Raw genomic sequence first — 9,108 nt, 5'->3', positions numbered from 1 at the left:
ATATGGGGTCTTGCTATGTTTCCCAGACTGGCCTCCAACTCCTGGGCTCAGGCGATCCTCCCACCTCAGCTTCCCAAAGTGCTGGGATTATAGATGTGAGCCACTGCACCTGGCCCCTCTGATTTTATATAATTTGTTTTCTTTCTGCTGTATTATTTTGTTTTTACAGAAAGCTGAAATCTGCATCCCTACAGCTTCTATATCTTATCCAGGTTCAGTTCCCTGGATTTGTTAGAACAACAGCTCTAATTGATGCTTCTTAGGAAACTGCTCTGTGGGAATGGTTTGTTTCTGTCCCACCCGGCCGCCTCAGCCTCTTGAATCGGGGGATTAGAATCATCTGAAGTTCTGCACACCCTGTGCCCGGGATCTGGCTACGAAGATCAAGGCACTGGGGTCTGGAACCCCTCGGGCCCCTCAGGCACAGCTACCTCTATGGGGTCTGTGTATCAGGGCAGCTTCTGGGTGGTCAGCATCCTCCACGGTGGCTCAGGGCTCCAGAGATACCTGTCCCAAGAGAGAACCAGGCAGAAAGCCAGCCACAGAAGTCACAGGGGGCCACTTCTGGTGCATCTTATCCCTCACAAGCAAGTAGCGAGATTGATCTCTATTCAGGGAGAGGGAAATTAGACTCTGCCTTCTGTGGAAAGAGTGCCAAAGGACTTACAGACAATTTAACAACCATCCCACCTCTTTTGTATCTTTTGCTTTTTATCGCCTCCCATGTCTGGGCATTAGTGTGCCCATGGATGTGGTCCTGTCGCTTCCAACCCACTGGCTGGCCCCCAGTTTCTGGCTTTTCTTCATTTCTGGTTTGACCTGTGCAGCTGTCACTGTCTTGTTTGCCTGTGCTGTGTCTCTTTCCGGGTGAGAAGGATAATTTTTGACTGCAGCATCAATCAGCAGAAGGAATACCATCTTGTGACATTTCCTCTCCTCCCAGCTCAACAGGTGAACGATTGAGTGGGGGTGAATATGAGGGGTAATCCCACAAAAGGCTCTGAAATTACCCAGAAACTCCTGACCCCACAGATTTGGGCCCTGGGCAGATGACCCAGGGGTACAGCTTGACCGAAACGTGTACAGGTGATCTCCTAGCGCCCCCAGCACCACAGGGACAGATACTCCCTCCAGACAGACCCCCTTCCTGTACTTAGAGGAGAGAGCATCTGTCTATAGAACTGACTCATCAGTCTCTGCTTGAGGTGGTGGGGGTATCAAAGATCCAATTTATTTCTTTTTTTATTATTATTATACTTTAAGTTCTAGGGTACATACGCACAACCTGCAGGTTTGTTACATATGCATACATGTGCCATGTTGGTGTGCTGTACCGATTAACTCATCGTTTACATTAGGTATATCTCCTAATGTTATCCCTCCCACCTCCCCCCACTCCACGACAGGCCTGGTGTGTGATGTTCCCCACCCTGTGTCCAAGTGTTCTCATTGTTCAATTCCCACCTGTGAATGAGAACCAACACAAGCACTTATCACTTGCACTGTTGCTGTAAGTGGGCTGAGAGCTAGTCACATAGAGCATATTTAGTGCAAAGAAAGTAATTCACCGAGTCCAGCTCTCCTGTGGTTAGTGGACTTCATACCTAGGCTTGCCTCCTGTAAGCAGAACATAAACAGCGCATTCAAATTAAGAGCTTGTTGAGAACCCACATGGCTGTAACCAAGGCAGCGGCAGCGGCTGTGGCCGCAGCCTCAGAAAGCAAGTGAAGATTCTATTATTTCCCTGGTATTCATAAAAGGGCCACTTTACAACTGATCTCACCATGTGGAGAGATTTCACTGAATTTTAAATTTTAGGGCCGACTTTTACAAACAGACATTAAAACTAATAGCTGTGTGCCTGGTGCTTTGAAAGCAAAAGGTGTATTGAGGCAGGATTTGTGCAAAGCTCGTGGGGAGTCACACCAGAGAAAGAAAATGAATATGCAAATGCAAAAACAAAAATCCTCTCCACGTGGAATGTTATTACAGATCCACATGGAGAAAGGAATCTTTAAAACGACCATTTCTCTTTGTTGCATGGCTCAAGATGGCTTGGAACTGGGAATCCAGGAGGCATTTTCAATGCATTTTCAATGGTCCCTTGTGAAGAGAAGGGGTGGGTGGAGATTGTGCCAAAGCTGTGCTGTACCAGTCTGCCCTGGGTCTAGGGCTGTTTTGGTTTCCTAAATGGACTGTGGGATGAAGAGTGGTTTATTCATTGTCAAACAAAGCCAAGTTTGTGAGCAGCAGACTGATTCCATTCAAAAGGCCAGAGGAGAAGTCAGAACCTACCAGAACTAAATTCACTAGAGACACATGCAAAGGGGTGTATTCAACCCCCAGCCCCACCTTCCCATACACACACTCAGATGTGTGCAACATTGGTATAGCTTGAGCACTGGCTGATTGAGTGTGAGTATAGAAAAGAAAAGACCTAAAGGTTGCAGTGACCCACGGTGTGAAAATCAGCCACAAAACCTCATTGTAGAGCAAGAGACATTAAAAACAAGTGCACTAAACCTGTTTTATTTTCAATAAAAAATTAGGGAATCTCCCCTGCACCACAAAAGCTAATTTCTCAATACTACGAATTGAGGGTTCTTTCCTTTCTTCACTCCTGCCATGTGAGATTGCGAAAGAATTTTAAGGGCATTTTTTCTAACCCATTCTGTTCAAAGCAGGGCAGTTTCCCAGATTTGGGCCCACAATCTAGTGGGGTCTGATATAGGACTGTGGGCCTTAGACCGGGGGGAATACTGAGAATCCATGTGCAGGTGGACCTGTGGCTTTGCTGCCTGATAGATTGGCATTGTGCATGCTACATTTGTCCAGTTCCAGGACTGAGCTTCTGCCTCATCCAGGTCCTCATGGTGGGATGGGAGTATCTCAGCCCATTTGGATGCAGCTCTGAAAACATTCCTGGTCCTTGTCAGTGCCCTCTCCTGAGGAAGGTGACCTTTTTCAGCAAGTGACTGAGGACTGATTCACACCAGTTTCCAAAACTTGCCTTGGTCTGCAGTCTCTCGATGTTATGTGTTACATGACAGGTTGGATTCCCAAGAGCACTGGGTTTAAGACTCCTGATCCTCCATCTCCTTTGCAGCCAAATCTGGTGCTGGGTTCCTCCAGCATCAACCACCTGTTCCTGCCGGTTTATTTTCTTCTCCAGGGAACAAACAAAGATAATCAATGAAAGTTGCAAAGGGGAGTTTTGGCTTATTTTTGCCCCTCTACCTGTCAGAGAATACCTTCTTCTCTGAGAGACATAATTCAAAGGGAAAGTTTGATTCCCATTGCCAGTGCTTGCAGTAAGAGGAGAGAAGGGGCAGCCTCAGCCCTGGCTGGGTTGTTTTGAAGCTCTATATTAAAATTCTTACTGCCACCCTAATAAGATTGATAGTAATCACCATAAAGGCCATCTATCATTAGTTGTCCCGAGGCTGCGATGTAACAGGAGTGAAATTAACTTCAGCTCTCATCTTCCTCCACACTTCCTCTGGGTCCCTGGTGTGAGGTCTGAGCCTCAGGAGTACTTGTAGCATGGTGGGGGTATTCTCATTCCCCACTTCCCAGGAAAACTGTAGGGAGGGCTTGTCTTCCTGTGCCTTCAGCCAAGGAGAAGTTAATCAGGCTAGAAATTGCATCTCTCAGATTTCTGGAAAAACTCATTCAAAGAATGTCTTTACTATGTAGTTAAAGGCTGGGTTGCACTGGTGTTTAGGGTGGGGGAAGAATGACTAGGAGAGGCATGGGAGAATTTTAGGCATTGAAAACACTCTTTGTGATACTACAACGGTGGATTTTTCATGCCATTGTACATTCGTTCGAACCCATACAACATTCACACTAAGAGTCAACTATGATATAAACTCTAGATTTGGGGTGATAATGATGGTTCATCAGTTGCAACAAAAGTACCCTCTGGTGGGGGATGTTAATACTGGGTGAGGCTGTGCACGTGTGGAGGTAAGGGATACAGGGAACTCTCTGTACCTCCTGCTTAATTTTGCTGTGAACCTAAATCTGCTGTTAAAAAAAAAAAAAAAAAGCCTAAAAAGAAGAAGCTGGGTTACCAGTTATTCTTCATGAGCTGGAAGTGGAGGATTCAACTGTTCCCTAGACCGTCTTCTAATCACCTATTTTTCTTGTCACATTACTCATTACCCACTCCGGCTAACACCAATTTTGAAGCCTTTCTGTAGTTCTGCCAGAAATTGTGGCTTTTATAACTGCTGCAGCCTTTTCCTTAAGTAATAGATGATGGACTCTGGCCCCCTTGCAATTTTTCTGTTCTCTTCATGGTTGTGGGTAAATCACTTGGTCCTTCTTTACTACAATTTCAGTAAAGTTTCAGGGAGGCACATGTGTGTTCTCTGTCTGCCATCTTGAACTGAAACATGGAAAGCATTTAGACAAATATTTCTGGGTCCCAACCCCATACCTACTGAATCTAAGTTACCTTGTGTGCTGGCCGGATAAAAAGAAAAAGGTGTGTGTGTGTGTGTGTGTGTGTGTGTGTGTGTGTGTTTTAAATCCCCTGACGACTCTGAAGCAAACCTTCCCTTGAGCAGTGATTGGCCCCTGGGCTGCTGGATCCAGCCCCAGGTCCCAGGCAGATGGGGAATCTGCCCTTTCTCTGCTACCCCAGCCATCCAAACAATTTATATTTTCACTTTGTCCACCATGATATTTCATACTTTTGTGAAACGCCTGGATTTCATACGTTGTCTTTTTCACTTGATCAGTTACATTCATCCTTCATTCTGTCTTTGAAGGAAAACCTTTTTAGCTGCTCTCCTGCCTATAGGCCCTTGCCTAGGATGGGCACTTGATAAAATAACATGAATTATACTAGAATTCAGCTGGGTTATGTGGATTAACATGGTGGAAGAAGGACAATGCTAGCAAATAACTAAAAAGTATAGTAGCTCAAAGAACAACTGTATTTTCTGGGCTAATAAATGATAAGAAATTAAATGTTTCTTAAATTGAAATAGAAAAAAAAGCATGCAATTAATTTCTGTATTTCCATTTTGACCTCAGAAGCCTCCATGTCATCTTTTATTTTCATCTATGTCTTTCAATTTTGTGCAACTCCTTAGGTCATGAAAGAGGTACCGTCCTACATCCTATGATAGCAACCCAGCTGTGTGTTAAGAGACAACCTAAAGAAAAGTTTATGTAGGGTGGGGGCAGGAATGTAAATGCTGTTCACTGGCTAACTGTGTTGAGCTGAATGTACCAGGCTTAGAAGTACAGTCCTATGGATTCCGAGTGTGATGACAAAGAGAAATAGATTCAGATGTCAGTGAAGACAAAGGCATGTTTATTTAGACATATGTTTCAATGTCGTCTCCTGGGGAAAGCTTACTTCATGCCACAGCCGTAGGAAAGGGCTTGGAGGGGTCTCAGGTGAATGAGCCTATATGCTAATTTACTAATTAGCTTCAGGGACTTAAATTTTACTCATCATGAACGCAAAATTTGATGCTTCCCATTGTGTCAGATGCTTTCGCAAATCAAACCCTGCAGACAGGAATAATTTTTCTCTTGGGGAGGAATTTTATAAGCTGTTATATTACCTTCTACATTGCAATGAACCTCTTCTGGATCCATACATTTTGTAACTTAGAATTTTTTTTTTTTTTTGTCATTGCGGTGAAAGACAGATAATCAATTCAATTCAGACATCTACTGAACACTTGCTCTGTTTCCACCTGGAATCTGAGCTCCTGATGCAGGAATTGTCTTACCCATTTTTGCAACTGCAGCACTAGCTACAGTGCCAGATAGATAGTAGGACACCAAGAAATATTTGTTACGTGATTGATGAATCATTGAAGAGCAGAAGGGGAAGCTGGTGAAATCATATACTGCCTTTGTCTCTGTCCATGAGGAACTCACAGTCTACAGCAGGGATCACACAGTGACGTGTCTATAGGGCCAGGAATGTAGAAATGAATGAGTGAAATGAATTGAGTAGAAGAAAAACAAGCTGCCAGAAATATAGTCAATCTTTCTCTATTTTTAAAGATGTGTTGTTATAAGGTCATAACAAAATATGTGTAATAGTAGAGAATATGTTATCAATTTGAAAGTAAAAGTTAAAATAAATGTACTTAGTATGTCTTATAATAAATATATTTTAATACATTTTAATATGCAATTCATTAAAATTTTTATTTACGCTTTATGATTTTTAATTTTGTCATTCATCATGCTTTTGACTAGGATATAGAAACATGACAGTTCCTTTTTATTTTTTTGTCCAGACATGACAATGTCAGGTTTTGTGTTCTATGTAAACCAGAATTCATCCTTAAACCTTTAACAGTCAGTGTGACATTTAGTTTTATGCGGTTTCATAATGAAAACCAGCTGTTCACAAATATAGGCATTTTAATGGGGATAGATTCTTGCACAGTGATTTTCATTGTTAAAGTAACTACTCTCAAGCTATTTGTAAAATTCTGCTTTTCTAACATCATTGTAAAATTTACTTTTCAGTGTAGTACAGTAACCTCCATTTGTAGTTTTTATTCAAATTACATTAAATCAGAGTGTGAATTGAACCCTGTAAGTGCATTCCATAAAGTTTGAAATCCGAGATTTTTTTTTCTTTTGCCATTCAGTCTTCAGATCTACAGTTTTGGAAGTGTTTCATTTGCATTTCAGAAAATTGGTTTGGAGGGAAACTGAGTGGTATGACTTCTTTTAAAATGACATGTGAACAACTTTGTAGGAAGTTAAAATTTCATGGGATGTGTTAATGTCAACCCAAAAGGCTAAACCTGTATTCACGCTTTGCTGGTGAAAGGTGGTGAGATGTTTTTCTTTGTACTGAAGTAACATGCCTATTTTAGCTAAAAATTGATACAAATCTCTTTGTCACCTGGCACAACCAGATCATCTGACCTCCATGTTGTAACACCACGCCACACTTTGAGTCCAATAGGTATAAACTGTCTCTGGTTTTACATCTAGGGGCAGAGAGTGTTCAAGATGTTGCACTTCTTAAAGTTTTATAATAAACTATTATTCCTGAGTGAATGATTTAACAGCTAAATACAATGCCTTTGCATACTATTAACATATTGCAGTTAAGTACAGTAGCAAGTCTAACTCTGACCTTGACCGTACCTTATCTGTAGTTCAATTTACTAATTGGGACCAGTTCACATTAAATTTTCCAAAACTTTTCTCAACACAACACAACATGTCATGTCCTGATACGTGTAGCTGTCACTGGCACCATGTCCAGAGGTTTGGTCATATCAAAACTCAATGGAAAAGATGAAGAAATACAGCTAACTGGCAGCTATCATCTGTGCTTGCCTCAACTGTAATAGAAAATATCATATAACTTATCTATTTTTAAGCAACTTGCCCTGAAAATTCTCAGCTTTATTGTCAGAATTCAGAACAAAAGCAACTGTGGTTAGATTTGTAAATGCTTCTTTCTCTCCCATACCCAGCCACTTCTGTAGATTCTCTCTATAAACTCACCAACTGAAAAGGTTTTAATGCCTGGGCGAAGTTTTCACTTAATATATAACTGTGTTCCCCAGCAGCATTGCTTATTTTACTCACACTATAAATAAACCTCTTGAAATTTTATTTTGTTTTTCATTTCATTAGATTTTTTTGTCATACTTGATTCAGGTGAAACTTACTGTGAATTGCTTTATATTGACTTTCTAAATTATATTCTTTTGACAAACTTTTTTCATACCAAACACTTTTTTTTTTTTTATACTAAACATACAGGACTATTCTTTCATCTAGCAAAGAAGCGAGTTCTTTCCCATTCTGATTAACAGCTTTGGCCTCTTGGTGGATCTTGTTTTATCGACTCTCGGAAACGTGAATGCAAGATAGCTATCATTTTCTTCCTTATTTTAAGAAAAACAATAGGGAAGCCATGGTGGCAAAAGGCAGAAACGCAAGACCTCAACCTTGAGAATGGCAGGGAGTGGTGGAGGCTGGAATACTGGGGTGATGGTGCCTATCTGGGGGCTGCAGCCACTGTTCAGCCCCAGCCAGCTGCGGCCACGGACATGTAGGCTTAGGTCCTGCACATGAACTGCTGTTCGCAATAGTTACAGAGGTCACCCAGGAACAATTTGCAATATAAACAGTTCATCTTACTCTTAAATTTGTTTATATGTGTTAATTATTCATGCTTTTCCCTCCATATATTATCCATGCTTTTGTTTTCTGTATCTTAATGCTTTGACATCTTGGGGTCTTGTTGACTTTGGAGGAACTCTTCCCTCCCCTATCCACGGTTAGTCAATTCCTAGAGAAGGCAAACAACTCACCTATGAGCATATCTTTTGTATGCAAACTAGCCAATTATTTCTTCTTTCTTTCTTTTTTTCTTTTTGAGATGGAGTCTCGCTCTGTTGCCCAGGATGGAGTGCAGTGGCGTGATCTCGGCTCATTGCAACCTCCAACTCCCAGGTTCAAGCGATTCTTCTGCCTCAGCCTCCTGGGTAGTTGGGACCACAGGAGCCCACCACCACACCCAGCTAATTTTGTTGTTGTTGTTGTATTTTTAGTAGAGACGGGTTTCAACATGTTGGTCAGGCTGTTCTTGAACTCCTGACCTTATGATCCACCCACCTTGGCCTCCCAAATTGCTAGTATTACAAGCATGAGCCACCATGCCTGGCCCCAGCCAATTATTTCTAAGACCTCCTGTGCCTGATTCTCACACTCTGAGCCACTATCCCCTGCTCTAATCACCCTGGTGCCAGGCGCCAAAACTGTGGACGGGGGACTCCTATGAGATGTCCCCAGAGCCTGCTGACATGTCAACTAGCCGATCCTAACCTGCTCACACCTTGCCTCCACCATTCCTTCCCATGAAGACCACGATACAGGTTCTTGTCCACATTTTCACCCACTCTCTCTACCTCCTTACTGACCCGGGTGTCCACGTTACCCCCATAGCGTGTCATACCCCTTCTTTTGGGATCTGTGAGTAACAAACTATCTTTTCAATGGCAGCTGTCTCCTGAACTGTCGCCCCCACCATACCTAAATAATACTAAAACTTCAGTTTTGAAATAATAAGAGACTAGCTGTAACATGAAAAGTGGT

Source organism: Pongo abelii, chromosome 8, assembly GCF_028885655.2.
Source record: "Pongo abelii isolate AG06213 chromosome 8, NHGRI_mPonAbe1-v2.0_pri, whole genome shotgun sequence".
NCBI classification, from domain to species: domain Eukaryota; kingdom Metazoa; phylum Chordata; class Mammalia; order Primates; family Hominidae; genus Pongo; species Pongo abelii.
Note: the sequence above shows the minus strand (reverse complement) of the source record.